The 23714-nt window shown below is 34.3% G+C and overlaps 2 pseudogenes; both read left to right on the top strand.

Annotated features, from left to right (window-relative positions):
• Positions 1-9191: 9191 nt before the first annotated feature.
• LOC148584601 (putative 2-oxoglutarate-dependent dioxygenase AOP1) overlaps positions 9192-23714 on the top strand; it is a 34148-nt pseudogene continuing 19625 nt past the window's right edge.
• LOC132184827 (stemmadenine O-acetyltransferase pseudogene) lies at positions 16219-17832 on the top strand (annotated as a pseudogene).

Genomic DNA, 23714 nt, shown 5'->3' with positions numbered 1-23714 from the left:
GCACCATTCAGCTATCCAAATTGAATTAATCATATGATTCTTATATCTTCTAGTGCATGAGTGTCTTGGATACATTGACACTAAGAGAAATGCAGATTCATCCTTTAACTTCTTCCTATAAACCCTGTACTTACACTTTTTGTCTTTGCTACGAGTTATAACTTTTTTGGTTTCATTGCCTGGGAACTCTAAATCCTCCCCTTCATGATATTTGCTTGCTTCACCGCTTTTCTAAACTCCGCCGCATCACCAAATGTATGACCAGTGCAAGATTTTGCATATCTTCTTTGGTAAATGGAATTCTTTTGGTGACATCATGACGTCTTGATATTTCTTCATTTTCACTATCACTGGGAATGGGCGACCTAAGTATGTCACTTGGACAAAGATCTTCACTATTGGCCTCATCTTCCCCCCTTTTTCTTCCACATGTCCATCATCATATACCTCTTCCCTGTCTTCCTATTCCCTATCTTCCACATCCATAAACCCTGCTTCATCCTCAACAATACCCAAACCCCCCACCCTTTCAGACTCTACATGCTCTTTCCCATTTGAGTCATTAGCATCAATATCTACGCTAAGAACCTCATCCCAGAAAGCATCATTCCTATATACTACAGCCCTCTCATATTCTTCATCGTCTTCTGCATTGTCATCAACCGCATCTACATCAACCACATCAAATGAAACCAAATACAACTTAGCGAGCCCATGCCCTACATGGTGTGAAACCATTTCATTTACATCATGGTCAGATGATATAAGCCTTAATCCTTCATCTAAAGACCTATCAGGTATCTTGTAGTGAATAAGGTCACCGGATCTATATCCATAATCCTTACATATTTCCTCGATATTTAAGAAAGACATTTTATGTACATCATGAACCGAATGATTATGCACAAACCCACTCACATACGTACACCTATTTTCCTTATCGAAAGAACCATTGTAATGCACCTCAAACAGCAATATGTCACTAGCCATTATGTGTCCTGCCACATTGAGAACACTAATGAGTATTTACTAAATGCAACATGCAGTAGCTTTTTTAGTTGGGTGGACATGCCAAACCACTTATACAACAACATCAGCAACAACCATTTAGACAACATAGGGGACCGCATATATACAAGAAAGAATTACAGCTATAGAGGGGACCACATTTGCCAATAGAAGCTTCCCTAAACCCTTAACACAAAACAACAATATGCAAGAACCTTATGAAAACAATGAATGCTTTCAAGGATGACAAACCCTAATGGTATTATAGGTGAGCTTCATATGATTTTCTATATATATAAAAAAAACAATATCTAGGGAAAAGATAGAAAAGGAAGAACACTGAGAATAGTGAATACATAGCAACTTCATTCATAAGAAGGATAACAAAAAAAGGATGCAAAAAGATGGTAACATAGTTAATTAATACGAGCACTATGGGGGTGTGAAGGATCTAATAATTGTGCAAATATTATATGACAATTGGGCCGATTGATATAATTAATATACTATACTATATTAAACCCTAAACCCTAAACAATATGCAACAATCAGTGACATTTTCCAAGACGTGTCATCCACAACCACCTAGGAGAACAAAATGGTAAACCCTACTCCACAACATGCCAAAAATAGTGACAAATAAACAACAGAAATCAAACAAACCATAACTTAAACAAACAGTCAACTTGTCATCCACAACATGCCAAAAAGCTCTAACTTTTTGCTAAACCCGAAAGTATGAAGTGACCTATTTCTAAACCATCTAGAACATGCCAAAAAGCATTAAACAAACCCACAGCATGCCAAAAACAGTGACAAATAAACTCTAAGTATGCAGTGAATTTTTGCTAAACCCTAAGTATGCAATAAATTTTTGGTAAACCCGAAAGTATGCATTGAATTTTTGCTAAACCCAAAAGGATGAAGTGACCTATATCTAAACCATCTAGAACATTCCAAAAGCATTTACCATCACCCACAACATACCAAAAATAGTGACAAATAAACCTTAAGTATGCAGTGACTTCTTGCTACACCTTAAGTATGCAGTAACTTTTTGCTAACTCATCCAGAATATTCCAAAAAGCATTAAACAAATAAACCCTAACAGACAGTCAATTTTCTTCAACCGACAGTAGCCATTTAAAAAATGCAAAAAGCTCCAACCTTTTGCTAGCATCAATTCGACCAGCAAAAGTGGACACTTTCTTTATTCAACCCACCAGCAGCATATGACCCACAAATCGTTTTTTTTTTTTTTTTTTTTTTGACAAACTTTTGACAATAAAAGCATATGACCCACAAATAGGCAACAATAAAAATATAGGGGACCACAATGGTAAACTCAGCATACCTATAAATAAAACAACCAACTTTTTTTGACAAAATGGACTATACCTGGAAAAGACGGTAGTAATGAAGAAGACGGCTCACGGACGAAGCTTCCAATGCAACTACACGAGACTTCAATTGGGTCTTGAAATGACTTTCTCGTATGCGATTTAGGGTTCAATTGGTTTAGTTGGGTGGAATCGCGATTTAAACCTGGGTGGAATCGCGATTTAGAGTCACTAGTTGGATTGAGGATTTCAGTGGTCGTTGGCCCACAATGTTAGGGTTCTTCACGAAGACGGCTCTCGAACTCACTTTTGGTTTTAGTGATTTTGAGAAATAAACCTTAAGAGTGTTTGTATACGTGGTGCTTTCAGGGGTAAAACAGAGCTTTCAATAAGTTTTCCCCACATACGCGGCACATGCGACCCCTTCCGTTAGGATTACATAGAAAATCCTAACGGAAGGGGCAAAGTGAACGAAACTAAAAATTTGATACATGAAAGTGAGAGTTTTTAAACAATGAGGGGGTATCCACAAAAAAACGCTAAAGTTTGGGGGGTAAGTAAAGTTTCCTTTTTTCCTTTTTTATTTTTTTTATCGTTTCTTCATAGTTAGCTTGTTTACTCTATTGTTAACGGCTGCATGTGACTTTTGTATATTTTTTGAAAAATTTTCTATACTTTTTTTTTAAAAAAAAATAAATAAAAAATAAAAAATAATAATAAAAAAATTGGTTATAAAGAAACTGCTGTGAGCATGAAAATTTGGCATAGGAGCTTAGGCTGTAATGGTCTATTGTGGTTGTCGTCTGTCAGACATGCAAAGGGTAACCCATGTCCTTTGTTATTGGCTTGATGCATATATAAAACATTATTATAAGCAACTCATCATATATATATATTGAAAAAAATTCATTCTTATATCATAACTTGAAAAATCTAGAGCACGAAAGTCAAACAACAAGAGCTAAATGCTCTGAGAGAATAATATCCTGAATACAACATGGGGTTTCTTCCAACTAAATCTGCTCATTCTCCTCCCCTAAAGCCCTTCTCGCCAGACAATGGGCAACTGAGTTGCCTTCCCTCTGTATATGCCCAACGTCCCAGCTACGAAAGCGTTGAATCACCAACTTGATGTCTTCTATAATATTACCGTAAGAACTCCAGTTATGGGAGCTAGTGAGAATGGCTTTGACAACTATTTGAGAGTCACCTTCCAAGAAAATATCCCTCACTCCTATATCCCTGCCAAACTCCGTGGCTACCAACGCTACCATCACCTCACCCACCACCGGTTCTTGAAACCCAGAGATAGGTTTACTCATAGCTGCAGTAACACTCCCCCCGAAGTCTCTGATAATTATATATCCCTATCCCCATAGGAAATTAAGGGTTTGCAGCAACTCGTCATATTTATAATGAGAATTAAATAATTTAATAGTAAAAAGTCCAGTTTCAATTTATATATACAATGTATTGAATTGCTGCAATGCAAACCCTTAATTAATTTTCTTTTAGCTCGTTACTAAGAAATAATTCAATCGGTAGGAACCACGCATAATAAAGTAAAGGTCACTAGTTCGAATCCTCTTCCCCCTCCTATGTGGACATGTCAAAAAAAAAAATCCGTTTAGCTCTCATGAATTGCTTTATTTTATTTTGAGAAATGATGGGGTTAGTAAGTTTTTTATATTTGATCCATATTCTCTTATAAATTCAATTGATCAATTATTAAATTTATGTAGTCTACTATTAATTTATGTGAGATTCACATAAATTCACAAATTTAATAATTAATTTATAAGATAAAATTAACAAAATATAAAGAAAATATTAACCTCTGGTCCTCTACATTTCTCTTTTATTTTTTATAATATACTAGGGATGAATTATATTTCAAATTTTCATTACAAGGTATATTCAATAACCAAAGGTCGATGATAACCTGACTGTCTGTGTCGGTGCATGGGGTGAGGTTTGGGATGATGCAGCCTCGCTGTCGCCTTTAATAGTGTCGGTGGGATGATGAATGGGAGATCGTAATCGTAGGGTGTGGTTAGTTGGGGACCTTGGGGTCTGCTAAACAACTTTAGTAGGTAATCAGGCCTAGCACGTGCAATGAAAGCCACAGATGGAATAGGAATTTTTTTCAACTTTTTTTCGGTTATTATTTGGGATCAATATATTTTGCCCCTTCAACCCACACTCATGTTATTACATTTAAGCCATTTCGTTACATTTACTTTAGGAATAAATGTAAAATTGGTCTTTAATGGTTGGACTAAATTACAAATTACTCAATATGGTATAAAAAATAATTTATAGGTCCTTAGGGTCGGTAGACAAAAATAACAGTTTAGTCCCTGAAATCAATTTCCGTTAAGTAACTTAACAAAATATGTTACTTTGCCGCATCATACCAATTAAAAAAGCAACACGTGTTATTATTAATTTCTAACTTTCAAAAATGACATTTTTCACATAATTTTAGGATGTCAGCTAAGATTATATATTAGTCCTCACTCCACGTCATATTGCTACATTAAATTAACCTAATCTCTTCAGCCATTTCACATAATGCGATTGTCAAATTCTCGCAAAATGCTCTCAAATCGTGTCGAGGAAGATGAAAACAAGTGAGGGTTATGCACATAGCAAAATTTTGGGGATAAAAGAGAATATGTTAACCTACTAGAACAATATGATGTGGAATGAGGCCTAATATATAATCTTAGCTTATGTCATAAAATGATGTTGAAAATTCTAGTTGTCATTTTTAAAGTTAGAAATTCATAATAACACGTGTCACGTTATTATTGGGTATTAAATGACAAAGTAATGAATTTTATTAGGTTACTTAACGAAATTGATTTGAGGCAATAAACTGTTATTTTGGTCTACCTTAAGAACTTATAAATTATTTTTTTATATCACAGGTAGGAATTAGTAATTTAGGCCAACTACATTGACCTATAAGTTATTTGTTATATCACAGAGAGTGAGTTGTAATTTAAGCCAACCACAATGACCAATTTTACATTCATCCCTTTTATTTTATCTCAACCTTCCTTTAATGCCTCCAATTTCTTTAAAACCAAAATAATAAAATAAATTTGAAAAAAAAAAGAAATAAACTTTAAAAAAAAAAAAAGAGAAAAAAAATAAATAAATAACAAACATATACGTAAGACCCCGCCAAAAAATAAGGTGGGGGTGGTTGTGATAACCTCCATGATGGCTATGTAACGCCTTCAAATTAGACTATTTGTTAGAACAAATTTTTTTCTAACTATTTCTAGTATGGTGTGAGTTACATATTCTTCGAGGTGTGTGCGTGCTAGATTTGGAATACGCTTATAATGCTCCTGGATGGCTGCAAAATAATAAGAGCGTCAAAGGATCCGCCGGCATCTTTGCCGGGAAACTCCGATGCCTAAATCAGTTCCTTGGAGAACAGCAATTTGATGAACAAATCTAAATAATTCAACCTAATTGAATAGATGATAGAAATCGTTTTACACCTTGTGTATGAGCCTATTTTTAGGCTAAAGAGTTTAGGTAGATTTGGATTCTTTCTTCTTATTTGAGTTGATTTGGAGGTCCTGAGAGCTGGAATTGAACTTGGGCTCTTACTCCAATTTAGACTTTGAGTAAGACTTCTTGACCGAGATTATTCTAATAGAGCCCCACTTAGACTGTATCTGCTGCTATTTAATTAATAGCTCTGTGGGCCTGTCATTGGCCCTAAGACCCAAAATCTGATTGACTTATAGTGTAATTTTATTCCCAATACTATTAATTCGATCAAGTTTGGAAGAGTTATTGGCACCACCTCCAGACCAATTAACCATTAATTAGCTTACTGGTATCACCTAGGCCTGTAATCGAGCCGGGCTTTGGCATGTCCGAATTCGACTCGTTTAAGAGATATATTAAACGAGTCGAGTCGAGTTCAAGCCAGGCCTTAAGACCCCTGCTCGAACTCGACTCGTAAGCCAACACCCCTGACTCGACTCGAGCTCGCGAGCCTAGCGGGCTTGAGCTAGAGCTCGAATAAAAGCTTGTCGAGCCTTAACTAAGTAGCTCAGCTCGCTTAAGGCTCATTTATTTCACTTTGTTGTTTTGTAAATCCAGCTTCAATATAACCTTCTGTAACCACAAATCAATCAATATACATAACAGATTTGGTTTAGATTCTTAACCAAAAAAATTTCCTCCACTTTCTCGGCAACCAAACAACAAGAAAAAGATAAGAAAATCAGATTAAACACACAACTTGAACCAAAAAAGGCACAGAAACTCGAAGCAAATCACTGTCTAAACACATGCTTAGCAAGAAAATACATCTTTTCCCCCACTTTCTCGGCAACCAAACAATAAGAAAATAAAAACAAAATCAGATAAAAAAAAACACAGAGGTGAAGTCATGAGTGAAAGTGAGAGTGAGAGTGAGAGTGAGAAGAGGCGGAAATGAGAGGAGAGTGATAGAGAGAGGCAGAGCGGTAGAGATGAGAGGAGAGTGATAGAGAGAGGAAGGTGAGAGTGACGGCTAGGGTTAGGGGAAATGGGAGATTGCTTCTAAACAAGGTATATATATAGGAGGTCAAAATGGCCCGTTTTGATCATAAATTATTATTATTATTATTATTATTATTTTCTGATAAGTAAAAAGATAACCCTTAGGGGACCCAGCAAGGGACAAGAACCCAGGACCACAAGGCAAAGAGCTTTGCACTTGACCAACTAAACTAGCACGCGTCTGATGCTTATGTTTGTTAAAAAAATATAATGAAAGTCGTTTTGAAAGTCGATAGAAGTCAATTCGGTGTCAGTCGAAAACCAACATCCAAAAATCTCTTCCGTCTACTGTCCAACAAAATGTCAGGATAAGAAAAACCATTCCTCCTACTGTCCGTCTTATGGTCGGTTTCGGTTGGCACTCGGTCAAATCACATGATTAAGTATTGGTCTTATGATTAGAAAAAAAAAATAGAAAAAATGTATTGATCTTATACATTTGTATTATTCAATATGCATATATGCATAATTATAATTTATAACAAACATGGACTTATATATGTATAATTTGTTATTATATAATCACATGATTTAATGATCATGTAAATATAATCATGTACATTATAATGATAATACATTAATACTTCCATTATGGTTATAAGTAAGACATTGTTGAATCTAATGTCAATTACTTAATTCGATATTATACAAATCACATTATTATTGTACACAAATATTATGATTAAGTATTTGAATTGTCATTGGATCATATGATTAAGTGTTGATCTTATAAACTTACAAAACAAGCAAAAATATTGATTTTATACATTTGGATTATTCAATATGCATATATGTATAATTATAATTTATAACATATATGGACTTATAACATACATTGGAACTAAGTCTCTAAGTATTTAATTATTGTATAATTTGTATTAGTACGATTTGTATACTTATGTCATATTATAAATGCATAATTTGTTATTACTTAATTTGATATTATATGAATCACATTATCATTGGCATTATACATGAATAATTGATTAAGTATTGGAATTGTAATTGGATCATATGGTTAAGTATTTATCTTATACATTTATATTATTCAATATGCATATAATATAACTATAACCAATTATATATATAATCTAACAAGTCTGACGAGCCCTTATCGAGTTTTGTCGAGCGACTCGAGTATGTATCACTTATTTATTGAGCGAGTTACTACAATATTGAGCTCAGGTTCGGGCCGAGCTTAGCCGAGCGGATCTCGGGCGGGTTGTCAGACGGACTGGTTTATTTACAGCCCTAGTATCACCCATTAAACAAATTAGACTAAAAAGTATGCAGAAAACAGAAGTACATGATTTGAGATTACTACAACTGTAACCAATCATTAATATCATTATGTATCATTAATTACAGCTTAGAGTTTCCAACAATATTCTATGGACATCAATGAATAACTACCCAAATATGATAATGCGAGTTATTCCCTTGGTGTCTTCATCCTAGCGAATTTTCTCACTCTATCCTCTAGCAACCTTCTAAATAACAAAACGTCAAAGTGTTCGGCCGGTGGAAGAAAAATAATTGCATAAATCCACGACTTAGTAAGCAAATTATTAAAATTTTGTTATGCAATGAGTCTTAAATGACAATTTATAACTTGAATAGTAAATGTGAGTTTTCATAAATGTTACATGTATAGCTTGCATTATTATGCCATAAAAATGTATTTTATTTTAAAGACAGGATGAGGCATAATTTTGGTAACAATCATTGATATTTTAAGGCACAAAAATCATGCTAAAAATATATATTACTGACTATAGCTATTTTTCATATGGTCTATTCAAGCCCTTAACCCCTTCTTGGTAGGGTTGATTGACATTGTCCCGAGAGTCATGTAATAGAATACCGGTGCCTTGAATATTATACTCACTAGTAGCCCAACCGAGTCTGACTACAGGTGGACGTTCATCTATAGTGACCACTAATCAAGCTTGGGTGCACTGATCAGGTAACATGCATTGGATTCAAGGCCAAACATAAACAATAAGTCCTTATGACCATGAGGTCAAGCCCATATAGTAGGCTCATGACTATTATACTGTATGTACCGGTATCATACAATGCAAATTTTGTTCATTTATTATATTAAAATCATATTTAAATATCCACTCATCTATAGAAAATGTAATGAGCTTAGAACATGCATGTTTTGCTCAGTCCTTTAACGTATCGTATGTTGTTGTTAAAGCAGTTTTGTAAGTATTTACTTACCTTATCTGCCCATAACAAAAATACCCACCGATAACAACCATGACGAAGGATAATGGCTTTAGAAAGGTGCGAGAGAGCCACGCGCTAGAGTGTGGGGGTTAGATGGAGACACAGAGGGTTTCGACGAGAAACGCGATGGTGGATAGGACTAGCGAAGGATGATGCTAAATAATTTTCAAAATTATTATGTATATATATATATATATATATATATATATATATATATTTATTTATTTATTTATTTTGGTTTGTGAATGTTTTAAAATGTAAAGTTTTAAAGATGATCAAATGATTTTTGAAGGTGACTCCTTGCAAGTTATCAAGGCAATTGAATCAGAGAGGTCGTATCTTAGTAGCTATGGTCAATACATCGAATGTATCCAACGAAAGCTACGTCTTTTGGAAAACGCTAAATTTATGCATTTAATGAGGGACGCCAATAGTGCTGCGCATATGCTAGCAAAATTGGTTACCACCCATGTCACTATGTCTACTTGGTTGGAGGATGTCCCACCAAGTGTAGGTGATATTGTACGGAGGGAGTGATCTTTTCGTGGATCTTTTTGAGATAATGAATATTGAGAATATTCCTTAAAAAAGAAAAATGATCGAATGGAAAGTCTCCCAAAAAAAATAAATAAATAAAAGAAAAGAAAAGAAAAGAAAGAAGAAAGTATAGTTGGCATTTATAAAATTAAAGGGGAAAATATAAAAAAACTCTCAAACTACCAGCCGTTTTTGATTTAGCCCCATAATGTTCCAAAAGTAAGAAAGTAGCCCCCCAAATTACCAAACTATTGCATTTTGGCCACTCCGTTAGTCAAAACCGTCAGTTTGGACGGAAACTGCAAAACGACGTCGTTTTGTTATGGGTAAGTTACTACAATGCCCTTTTATGAAAAAAAAAAATTTTTGGAAAAAATATAAAAAAGCCTCCCAAACTACCAGCCGTTTTTATTTTAGCCCCATAATGTTCAGAAAGTGATAAAGTAGCCCCCCTACAAAATGACGTCGTTTTGAATTTCCGTCCAAACTGACGGTTTTGACTAACGGAGTGGCCAAAATGCAATAGTTTGGTAGTTTGGGGCTACTTTATCACTTTTGGAATATTAAGGGGCTAAATCGAAAACAGCGGGTAGTTTGAGAGGCTTTTTTATATTTTTCCCAAAATTAAATGATCGTCACTAACTAATGACAATTACGTTCAAACGGTGCTGTTGATATTTGTTATTACCCTTTGCATTCCAATTCTAGTGGGGGCAAGAGAAGAGATTGAGAGGATCTCTTCCGCGAGGGATATGGACAAGACGAACAATGACATACTGGTACTAATAATGGTCAGTGGGGACTCGGTGCCCACCATAGCTGAGCTTTCGGTGCAATCATTTTTTAAAATATCAACGATCCCCTCTCGAAGTCTCCCGATCTCTCAATCGTCAGACAAACACATGGCTTCCCAAGTGCATCGTTTTGGGTATATATATATATAACCATTGATTCATTTTCTCATACTAATGTTGCTTTAAAACCACCTGCTTTTCTCTTTTGGTCAGTAAAACTGCTCATTCATTTGCAAAGCTAGTCGCCGGTTGCAACAAAAGGTGACGAGATGGTTTTTGAAAACTATGGCGTGGAGAAGTACTGTGATTCTCACATGGAGAGCACAATTTACCGTCTTCGTTTCTACAAGTACGAGAAAGCGGATGGAATGAGAGTAAATTAGGTCTCCCGGTTCACACAGATAAGTCCTTCACAACCATATATACTCCATCAAAATCACGTACCAGGATTGGAGATACAAAGCAAGGGTGGAAAGTGGATTGGCTTTGAGCCCTCCCCTTCTTCTTTTCTGTTCATGGCTGGTGATGCGTTCATGGTGAGTGCGATCTGTTATCTTTTTTAGGGTGAATATAAGACTTTCAATTTTGTACACCTTTTATTTTTTTATTTCAATTCTTTCAAAGTCTTACACTCATTTATGCAACAAACGTAAAAGTTTAAAATAAAATAAAAATGGGTGTTCGCTTAACCCACCTCTAAAAGCATCTCTAAGAGAATAGGCAAATTCCTCATAATTTATTAGCCTTTTTTCCTCTCCAGCATAATAGCTATTTTGTAGTTTTTTCTTCTAGTATGAATAGTAAATAGACTGATTAACGTATTCACTATTCACATTATAAACTTTATATATTATTATTTTTGTCTCCCTTTCTTCCTTTTACTCTCTCTCTCTCCTCCTCTTTCTTTCACTCTTTCCCGCACAAAATAATATTTAAAGAAAATAGATAGTAGACTAGAAAATATGTTGGAGTGTGTACGAAAAAACGAGTAGCTAAAATAAAAAATTGTACTTTTTCAGTAGCTATTTTGCCTACTTCTGCTAGAGATGCTCTAAGAGTGGCATGCAGAGCCATACTCAGGGACGGATCCAGCTTTCAATTTGGGGAGGGACCAAGGGTCAATTTTTTTTTGGTGAGGGACCAATTAGCAAAAAATATGTTTTTATTTTATTTTATTTTTTATTTTTACCTTAATTTTTTATTTTTGGCTTAAAACTTTTTTTTTTCTTGTAATTTGGGGGGGACCAAGGCCACTCCCAGTCCCCTCCATAGATCCGTCTCTACTACCATCACAAAGAGCCCTAGAAGAACCGGTAATAATTAAGCCTGCTATCACGACAAAAAAAAAAAAAAACTAATATTGGTGACGTGTGAACAGTGTAATTTTGAAAATGTCACAAAAGAGTGACGTTTTTTGAGTAAAACGACACCCCTTAGGGGGGACGTCATTTCAATAATACCATGTCGTCAAACATTGACGACGTGGCACTGTTGACACGACGCCAACAGTACTTCTAGAAGGTGATGTGCTACTATTCACATAGGCACTACCCTCTTTTTTAGTCTATGTGCTTTTTGCCATTTCAAAAAGGTCACTAAAGCCACGTCACTAACCATATTGAGACATTTTTTGGCCCAAAAACATCACTATATGGCAGTTATGCATTAAACTCATACATTTTTGTGGTGTGTACACGTACACCATGGCTTCCCCTTCAGGAGGATCTCTCTCTCCCCCTCTCTAGCTACATCTATTTTTCCCCTCAAGATTAGAATTGACTGAAGTGTTGGAGCGATATATATGGCTTTTGGTAGATTTTTTGATTTTTTTATCCGCTTTATGAGATGTGATCTCTAATCGATTGAGTGGCCTTGAGAACAAATAAAGGCGGACTTTAATTGGCATGCAAAGGCATACACACAGAAATGATAGATAATTATATTACTTAATTTAACGACACAAAAGAAGATTATTAGTAAAATTATCCTCACTCAAAAAAATAATAATAATTATCCGAGTCTCTCTATTCGACCACCACCTTTTCTTCATATATGATCATCACATTCTTACAAGGCCTGCTTGGAACTACACACCCGATCGAGTGGGCTTACCCATCAAGGTTTGGATTCGAATCCTTATAGGTGCTACTAATTTCTTGGAGGTCACACACCTCAATATTGCTTGATCCTTGTGAAGGGTGCATTTACACATGTCCGCAAATTGACCTTCAAGATGAATACACATGCAAAAAAAAAAAAAAAAAAAAAAAAAAAAAACTTCAGATACAGGAAATTACTGGAAACTGGCACCAACTAGTCAAGTTAAGAGAATTTTATCTCAAACCAAAACGACAAACGGCAAGCTTTGTCATATACAATGAGTTAAGGGGTAGATTACATATAATTATATATTGCTTTTCTTATATATATATATATATATATATATATATGGTTTATCCCTCTTGCTAATCAAGTTTTGGACAAATATATATATATAGTAAAAAGTGGATAGATATTTGTACGTCCGATGATGAATCGATCGATGTTTCATTATTAAGACTGCCCAACTTAATTCTTAATTTCGTGGGGAAGGATGTCTTAAAAGGTTGGTAGAAATTTTAAGTATATTCTAATTGTTTGGTACAAATTTAAGTACTATATCCTAAAAAGTTGGTACAAATTTAAGTATATTCGCTTGATGTTTCATTGATTAGACTGCCCCGCTTAATCTTGATGTGTTTTGGGAATTTAAAAAAAATAAAAATAAAGTATTTTGACATAAAGACAAAAACTGTTCTTTTATTTTTATAGTATGTTTGGATTGTTTGTTAGTGTTTTTGTTTTGAAAACAAAAAAAAAACAAAAAAAACAAAGATTTCAGAAAAATGCGTACTGTAATTTTTTATTCATTTATAAATTGATGAGGCAATTTACAATTAGTGAAATAATTAAGATATTTTCCACCCCCACTATTTAATTAAGCAACAGGCTTCCTCCAACTAAATTTAACTTTACATAAATCAATAAATCAAGATCAGATTTTTATCATATATTTTAAATCATTGTTTATCTTAAAAGTTGAAATAAAAACTTCTCTAACCTCTTTCAACTTCCATCACTTTTGTGATTATTTTTAAAAGTTGAAAAACACTCAATTTAGTGTATTTTACAATGCCATCCCACCGTTAGTTTTCCCATTAAATCCCAACAGAGGGGTGTCAAAATTATCAAAATACTCTCATTTTTTTGTTGAAAAAGAAGAAAAATTGCAAAGATTCATGCATTGGTCAGGATTTGACGGAATTTGTAAAAATACACACGCCTAAAATTTTACAATTTTTTTATATTAAAAAAAAAAGTTATTTTGGAAATTTTGACATGATTTAACGAAAAACCCTAACATATGGGTAACATTGGAAAATAAAAAATATAGAAGTTCAATATACTAAACTAAGACTTTTCGAACTTGTGGAAGTAATTACAAAAGTTATGAAAGTTCAATGAGGTAAAGTGAAGTTTCCTCTTTAAATTAAAAGTACTTTACATTGCACATTCACAAATTTTTATCCCATTATACTGACGTGGGAGAGACTAGGCTCGGCCACACTAACATAATAGGTTAAAAATAAAATATTAGTATGATATATCACATTTCTATATTTGACTTAAAATGGAGGGGATCTTTAACCATATATGGAATCATGGTCCCCTCCAATTCCTCTTAAATTCAAGAATTTTAAATTTATTTGTAAATCTTGACCGTCAGTTACGTATAGCTGAACCATGGAATCGTGATCTCTTTGGATTTCTTAATTTTCTTCTAATTAATTTCGAGGGCACAGTAGCCAAAGCCTAAAGGTCTTATAAATGCTCCTACGTACTCACCACACTAAATTCCATGGCCAGTAGGTAGTTGGAAGTACTTTTAGTGTACATTAATAACTTTTGACCATTTCAAAAAAAAAAAAAAAAAAAAGATTTGTTGGAAGTGCTTTTAGTGTACATAAATAATTTTGGTAGGAGTTGGACTAGCATGCATCAGGGCGGCTCAATGGCTAGCGGCGGTCGCCTAAGGCCCCCAGTTAGTAAGGTTTAAAATTTTTTTTAATAAGGCCCAAAAAATTTTTTAATTTTATTTTAACTTGAGGCCTAATTTTTTTTTTTAAATAAGGCCCACAATTTTTTCCCATAAAAATTTAAGGCCTCTAAAATAATGTCCCAATATAATAAGCCCATTGTAAAATAAGACCAATTAACCCAAAAAAACAAATATGCCACATCAATTTTTTTGGGCAACTAGTTAAAAGTTAAACTTAAAAGTCATGAAACAGCAATGAGAATGAAAATAATAATAATATTATAAAAATATAATAATATTATTAAAATAAATATTAGTTAATTAATATTTAAATATTAAAAAAAATAAGGTCCAACTTCAAAATTTCGCCTAAGGCCTCAAATACATTGAGCCGGCCCTGGCATGCATGTGGCTGTGTTTGCCATAAAAGATTCGTCTACATGCTATTATTTGATGTAGTTTAATCAACGATTAAGATTGAATTTCTCAAAATCTCTTTCATTTTTTTTTTTATATTAAAAGCTTCTAAAAATAAGTCAACTTTAATATTCAATCTTGACCATTGATTAAACTACATCATAAATGTATGCCAGATTCGCCAAAAAAAACTTGAAAAATTAAGTAGACTGAAACTGTAGCAGATTTGATTAATGTGAGAAAAAGTAATAATGTTTTGTATGAAAAAGTGAAAAAAAAAAAAAAAAAAATTATTATTATTTTGTAGTGTTTTTTTTTTATTTGAATTGTAATAAAAAGTGATTGATGTGATGTAAAAAGTAAGAGAATGGTCCCTAACTTATTCTAACCTAGCAGTAGCCGCCTCCTCTCTCATTCGCACTCTCGCCTCACTCTTGCCGCTCCCTCTCTCTCTCGCTGCTCCCGTCTCACTCTCGCTGCTCCCTCTAGTCCTGGAGCACTGACCTAGCCGCTGCTCACATCTCTCTCTCTCTTTCTTTGGGACTCAAAAAAAAGTTCCTACTATTCCTCTCAAAAATAAACTTCAACATTCTTATTTTTTACATTACATCAATAACTTTTTATTACTATTCAAATAAAAAAAAATCACTATAAAACAATTTTATTTATTTTTTCACTTTTTCATACAAAATATTCTTACTTTTCTTTTCACATCAATTAAATTTGCTACAGTTCCAGTTCACTTCATTTTTCAAGTGTTTTGACAAACACAGCTCGTGTGATTAACGCTTTTGTGCATTCTCCCACCCATCTTCCCACCATCTCCTCTCTCTTAAATTTTTTTTTTTTTTTTTTTGAAAAAATCAAGATATTAAAGCGAGAAGATAGTGGGGAGATGGGTGGGGGAATGCATTGTAGCAATCCTCACAAAAGGACGCATTTCTAGAAAATAAAATATTTAGTTCGATAGGGTTTTGCAGATTTTCCAAATAATCGTCAGAAATGTGCAGTTGGACCATTAAATTTCTGACAAATTATAGCTTTGAATGTTGTATTAGTGATTCAAAGTTTCTTACAAATTAATGTGATTGTCCATATGATTCAAAGTTTCTAACTAAACCATTAAATTTACTTTACAAATTTTATTATTTACTTCATTTATTTCATCTTGAAACTTGAAAGAGATGTCTCCATCTCATTTCTATAAAAGCTAGCTGCAAGCTCGATCTTTAGAAAAGCATAAAACTTCAGTGGGCGGGTTAGCTTCTGGTCTATATATAAAAGAGATCTATATATGGAGATGATGAAGGTTGAAATAATCTCGAAGGAAATTATTAAACCATCATCTCCAACACCCCATGAGCTTAGAAACCTCAAAGGTTCCTTCCTAGACCAACTTGCACCCACCACTTATATTCCTATCATCCTTTTTTATCAACCCAAGAGCGGCCATGACTTTGATCAACCCAAGAATCGCCTTAAAAAGTCCCTCCAACAAACCCTCAACCGCTTCTACCCTTTGGCTGGATCCGTCAAAGAAGATCACTTCATCGACTGCAACGATGAGGGGGTCGAGTTTTATGAAACTCGAGTTGCCTACAACTTATCACAAGTTCTCCAACACTTCAACTTGGAAATCTTGAACCAGTTTCTGCCATTTGAACCCTTTGGAACCCATGAAGTTCTCTTAGCTGTCAAATATAATATCTTCGAATGTGGCGGAGTAGCCATTGGTGTGTGTTTTTCGCACAGGATCGCAGATGGAGCTTCAGCCACAACATTTCTTGGCGCCTGGAGCGTTACATCACGTGGGGGATCGGATGAAGATCATGTCTGTCCAAAATTTGATGCGGCCACGTACTTCCCACCAAAAGATTTGCCTTGGGGCATGGGAGACATTGGGGCCACAAAGGAAAAGATCGTAACAAGAAGATTGGTGTTCGACAAATCAAGCATCGCAGCTTTGAAAGAAAAGGCTTCCTCAACGCGCGTTGAGGCGGTTTCAGCGCTCATATGGAAACGTCTGATTGCGATAAACAAATCAAAACCGGCACCAGCAATAGTGCATGTAGCTGTTCATGCGGTGAACTTACGCCCCAGGATGGTCCCACCCTTGCCAACGCATTCCTTTGGGAATCTTTGGTACTTCGCCATGGCTGTATTATCACCGCTTGATCATCAGCTTGATCATGATGATGATCGTACACTGGCGATCAAACTAAGTCATGTAATAAAAGAAATCGACGGTGATTACGTGAAGAAACTACAGAGCGATGAGTTTCCGGATTCGCTGACAAAGGGGATGGAGGTGTCCTCGATGGGTGACGTGGAGTTGTATAAGTTTACAAGTTGGTGCAGGTTTCCTCTTTATGAAGCTGATTTTGGGTGGGGGGAGCCCACCTGGGCGTGCTGTCCCAGTATGCCTTTTAAGAATCTTGTCGTCTTGACGAGTACAAGAGATGGACATGGAATTGAGGCATCTGTGAACATATTAGAGGAAGACGAGGTCGTTTTTGACAGGGATGAAGAACTCCTTCCATTTGTTTCTTGGAAAATAGCTGAGTAGCTACTGAATGCTAGCTGGGGCCAATATATATATATATATATATATATATATATGTTTCTGTCGGAATAAACTTTATTTAATCAAATGCTTAATTTGTTTAATTATCTGGTGACGAAAGGAGTAATTCATGCACGCATGCATTATTCTGAATGTAATTCGCTCTTCTTCTCTGGTACTGTATCTCCAAATTGTAAAAATTCTATTTAAAGTATGTCTCTTATGTCACATATATTATTGTAATTATAAAATATATATAATTACGGTGTTCAATAATTTATTTCAATTAAAGTTTATTGTGTAAAATCAAATATTCTGAATTAAATTACTGATTTAATTCTTGTGGAACAAGTATTTGATTTTATTACTGATTTTATTTTGTGGAATCAATTAGCTGTATTGATTTGATTTTTATTCCTTGATGGGAGGAATAATTAAGGTAACAGCTCTAATTGAGGGCCCCTGACCTACCTATAAATAAGGTCTGTGTATTCTATTAATTGGCACTCACTGGTAGGCATAGGTCAGAAGAACCTCTCAATATTTTTGTTTTCTAGATTTGGTTGCTGTGAAACTGTTCTTCAATTGGCTTGAGCAAAAGCATGGCTAGAGGTATTTATATAATTATTCATTCCGCTGCTAATTTTATTGTTAATTAGCATTTAATTATATATTGAATTCTTACATGTGGTATCAGAGCCTCCTCTATGCCATATTTGCTCAGTTTAATTTTTGAGATATGTCTGCTATAAAATTATAATTTTGTTTCAACAATATTTTATTTTGTTTATTGATTATTGAAACAAAAATATGGTGACGAGCATAAAGTATGGAACCCACGGCCATGTTGATATATATTTTGTTTTGTTTTATTTCTGTTGAAATTAAATGAAAGGCCATAACCACTTACTATTTTGTTTATGACCAAATTGCCCTCCTCTATTGTTTCTGTGAAACTTGGAACAAAACGTGGAGATAGCCGAAAGAGAAGCCAGCCAAAAGAATATCCACCGCCCACCGGAACCAGAACTAACCGGTTTCCCCACAGCAGCGGCGTTGGCCGCATAAAGTGAGTGCTGGCGGCCCGATGAGGACCCCCGGAGGCTCAAAGCAGCGGCAGCCCTGTACGGGCTACCTGTGGGTAACGGCCGGTCGTCTGCTGCTGTCAGTGGCGCTTTACAGAATACAGCCATTGAGGAAACCCCATACAGGGCTGCTGTGATGGAAAGAAACGGCTACCCAATACGGCTGCCGAACTTCTGGCCGGAACGGTGGCTGTATACCGGGCTTTTCCCCCAAAAAAAAAGAAAAAAGAAAAAAGAGGGCGGCGGCAGCCCACACGGTTGTCTGCCGTCTGCTCAGAGCGCCGGTCCTTGGTGGCCGGCGCATTAGGTTGAGCGGCGCTGGTGGCCGGCGAATGGGAAAGAGAATGGGGCGGCGGCAGCTAAGGAACCGGGTTGGACTTAAGGTTTTCGGGTAGGGTTTTTTAACCCATAAGGAAACCGGATCAAGTAAGCCCAATTCAGTTTAAAAAAAAAAAAAAAAGGCCTGGGTAATTAAGTGGGCTTACCCTTAACCCAATAAGGTGGCCCAACCCGATAAAGAAAGCAGATCCAATACAATGGCCCATTCAGATTTAAAAAAAAAAAAAAAAAAAAAAAAAAAAAAAAAAAGGGGGAAGGAAGATGATTTGGGCTTATAGGGTGTAGAACTTGGGTTCTTAAGGTATAAAAGGCCTAAGGCTACTTTCAAGACCAGTAGGTTATGTAGATTATTATGTGCAACTATTACTTTTTTTATTTCTGTTATGATTTAAAGTGTTCAATATTAAATTATTGTTTCTTTAATACATGAACTTAAGGATATATTTATTCATTTATATTGTTTAAATATAAATTGCTTGATGCCTGGACCTGAGAATAATTAACTAGGCCACTTATGTTGGTAAATGTTTATGGTACTATCCAAAATTGTAATCGAAAATTTCTGGCAAGGCAAGTCTTGGGACTTAAGTGTGCCGTTGTGCGCCCCCTCACTTACCTGAGACACTATCCGGTTGTACTTTGAAAAAATACTGTTTACCCACTGACATGTTGGTTGTCTTTTATTCTTGGGAACTTTAGTTTTGGCATCTATACAGTTATTGGATGTTAATGAAGTCGTGAATATCATAATAATTTTGGGAGAGCCACAACATCCGGATTTTATAATGATAATTGCATCAAGATCATATATGTGAACTTCATAAAGAAAATTAACATCATGTTGTAATTAATTCATAAATTTAATTACTAATCCCCACAGGGACGTTATTATTTTTATGACTTAATTAGAATAAGATAGTAAATTTAACTTTTAAAAAAAAATTTCTCTTAGGCCCACAGGTACGGAGAATTTTATTTATTAATGTTAAATTTATTAGTCCTATTAATAAAGAGTAAATTTCATGCGTGATGCAACCTTTGCCCACAAGTAGGTTGAAATTTACTATTAAATTAGCATTTGTTAATTTAAATAAATTCGATGTTAATGAAGTCGTAATTGTCATAATAATTTTTGGGAGAGCCACAGCATCCTGATTTTATAATGACAATTGCATCAAGATTATATATATGAACTTCATAAAGAAAATTAACATCGTATTGTAATTAATTCATAAATTTAATTTGCCAATCCCCACAGGGACGTTTTTATTTTTATGAGTTAATTAGAATAAGATAGTAAATTTAACATTGAAAATAAAATTTCTCTTAGGCCCACAGGTACAGAAAATTTTATTTATTAATGCTAAATTTATTAGTCTTATTAATAAAGAGTAAATTTCATGCGTAATGCACCTTTGCCCACAGGTAGGTTGAAATTTACTATTAAATTAACATTTGTTAATTTAAATAAGGTTATTTTATAGCATTAAAGTATATTATTTTTCTTGGTTATTGGATGTATTCCTACTGCTTTAATTATTACTATTTTATGTTCTAATAATTCCTAGTGGTTTTTTTTTTTTTTTTTTTTTTTGACTGAAAAGAAAATGTGCTTTTCACTTTGGGGTATTTGGAGACTGAATTGGTGTTTCGTATGGACGAAATCAAGTACGCCACATGAGATTATTAAACATGAACGATTGGAGTGATTTAAATCACTTAAGTTTCAACGTTCATGAAATCTCATATCAAGGAAAGCATTAGGGTTTTATTCCTTAATGTTTTAGGGCCAAAGAAAGGTCATTGAGGAACATTTAGTGAGTTCCAATAAGGCTTTGGCCTGCACCCTAATAGAAAAGCTTTAAAGTCAAACCTTTTACAGTTTCAAAATGTGTGTAAGCATATTATGGAAATGAAGGACATAATAGCTCATTATCAAGTCCCTAAAGGTTGAGATTTTGAGTTATTTTGGTCAATTTTATTTTCTCTCATCTAAATATGGTATTTTTTCAAAATATCTTGTGGCACACATACGGATAATTGGTCGATAAAGAAATTTCTGATCATGTGTGTTCAAGAAGATGAGAGACTAAGACATGAGAATTCAGAAGTTACTCATGTTAAGGGAAAGACCTTTATAGGCAATCATGTCCAATACTTAATGAATGAGAACAAGGTGCCAACAAAGTGTTATGGCAATAAGATATTTGTTTCTCTTACACTAAGGAAATTATGGGCATATAAAGAATGATTGCATAAAGTATCATAAATGACTTGAAATAAAGGTAATCTCATACATCTACTGTGTCATGAATCTCTTTTATTGACTCTCCTAAATACTGTGTGGATTGAATTTGGTTTAGAGGTCCACGTTGTCAACATAATGCAGGGTTTTCTAAATAATACTTGTTTACAATTGGAGGTTGTTGGGATCTATTGATTAATTTTAAAAATTCAGTTATGTTATTTTGACCTTAATAATGTTTTTATATATTCCATGATTCTTTTATAAAGTTAATTTCTATTTTAGTTTGTTAAAATCAAGTTTGAACATTATTAAAATTTTTGGGTGGAATATTAAATTAATGGTCTATTTAAAATTGATCTAGATCCCAATTTTTTTTTGGAAAATTAATCCCTGCATATAAATGTTGACATAAAGCAGAGTCTTATGAATGAGAAAATCCTCTATGTTATGGCATTGGAGATTGGAATATATCTCTATAAAGAATAAAAGGTCGATAAATGATAGAGTTTTATGACTCTTGAATTTTACTACCTTTGGTATTTATGTGGACTGCATTAAAGAAAAGTAGACCAACTATACCAATAAAGGTGCCAACAAAAGGATTTTTGAAATTCTTAAGATCATGTACAAGTGTAACCTTTTTTATACTTCTTGCCTAAATGGTTAGAGATATCCTATCTCTTTCGGTAATAACCATATAAGGTTTATGTATCTCTATCTTCTAAATCATAAGGTTGAGGCATTAAATGTTTTCAATACCTATAAAGTAGAAGTAGAGAAACAGAACAAAACAAAAGTCAAGATCGTAAGATCTGATAGAGGCAGATAGTATTATGGTAGGTACACAAAAAGGGGACATGAAATGTAATGTTATATTCTCCTAATGGAGTGAAGCCTTGAAAACCGCTGTGTATACATTTAATTGGGTTCCATTTAGAGTTGTCCCTAAGACGCCTAAATTAAGGAATGAATGTAATCAAGTTCAAATTGTTTACATATATGGGGTTGTCTTGCTATAGAGCGGATTTATAATCCACACCTAAGGTAATTAGATTCAAGGACAACTAGCAGAATTTTATAGGTTATACAGTAAACTCCAAGGGTTTTAGGCTTTACTGTTCTTCATTTAGTCCTAGAATTGTTGAGTATAGATATTTAAAATTTCTAGAGGACGCTGAACTTAGTGGAAGTGCTTATCCTCAAGGGATTGAATTAGATGAAGCACAAGAGTTGACTGAAGCCCCTTCACATGAAGGTGTTTGATTGTGCTTAAAGAAAAATCAAATTGATTATCTTGAATCACAATCGGTTTCAGAATAGTCAACTCATAAGGAATAAGTTCAGAATGAACCTACTCAGACTTTCTCAAAAGTAAATGAAGTAGGATTAAGAAGATTCTCTAGAATAAGGTGACCAACAATCCCTAGTGATTATGTTGTATACTTCTTGGAGTCTGATTTTATGTTTGACCTAAGGACGATCCAAAAATTGTTTTCACATCATTTTGGGTAGAGATAACTTCACATCGTGTTTCAATGCCATGAAGGACGAGATGAAATCATTGGCTAAAATTCAAGTCTGTAATCTTGTTGACTTACTAAAGGGAGTTGTAGCCATAGGCTGCAAATGGGTTTACAAAACCTAAAAGGATGCTTCCGGGTAATGTTGAATAATATAAAGCTAGACTTGTAGCCAATAATCTTACTCAAAAGGAAGGCATTGATTGTCATGGTATGAGTAGCTCATTTTGGTTTAGAGCTATATCAAAAGGATGTGAAAAAAATTTTCCTGAATGAGGATCTTAAGGAGGAGGTGTACATAAGACAACTTAAAGGTTTTTTTTGATAACAATCAAAAAGCTTACAAATTAAGGAAATCTATTTATGGACTAAGATGGGCCTCTCACTAGTGGTATATAATTTTTTTACAAGGTTATTGCCTCACATGGTTTTATTGAGAACCTTGTTAATCATTGTATATACCTTAAGGTCAGTGGGAGTAAAATTACATTTCTTTTAGTCGTATATATAGATAATATTTTGCTTGCAAGCACTAATTTAGGTTTGCTACATAAAGTTCCTCTCACTAAAGTTTTAGGAGAGATTCAGAATGAAGAATTATGAATCTTTAGTAGCACCTATTATTAAAGGGGATAATGTCCCAAAATGTATTGGAACAAAGGCAGATATTCCATGTGTATGCACAGGTCTACATTAGACCTGACATTGAAATAGCAGTTGGACTATTGGGTCAATATAGTATTGTGGAATATGCAATGAACCAAGAACTACAGTTTAACCTAAAGATACACTTACCATTTGGTGGTGTTTGTTCAGGTTTGATTTTTGCTAAATGTGTAGATAGTAGAGAATCAACTTCAGTATATATGTACTGAAGATACAGTAAGCAAACTACAGTTGCTACATCTACCATGAAAGCAAAAGTTATTACATGCTGTGAATTAATTACACATGCATTATGGTTGAGACATT

This window comes from Corylus avellana, chromosome 7 (assembly GCF_965113065.1).
Source record: "Corylus avellana chromosome 7, dhCorAvel1.hap1.2, whole genome shotgun sequence".
In the NCBI taxonomy this organism is placed as follows: domain Eukaryota; kingdom Viridiplantae; phylum Streptophyta; class Magnoliopsida; order Fagales; family Betulaceae; genus Corylus; species Corylus avellana.
This window is presented reverse-complemented; position numbering and strand designations above follow the sequence as displayed.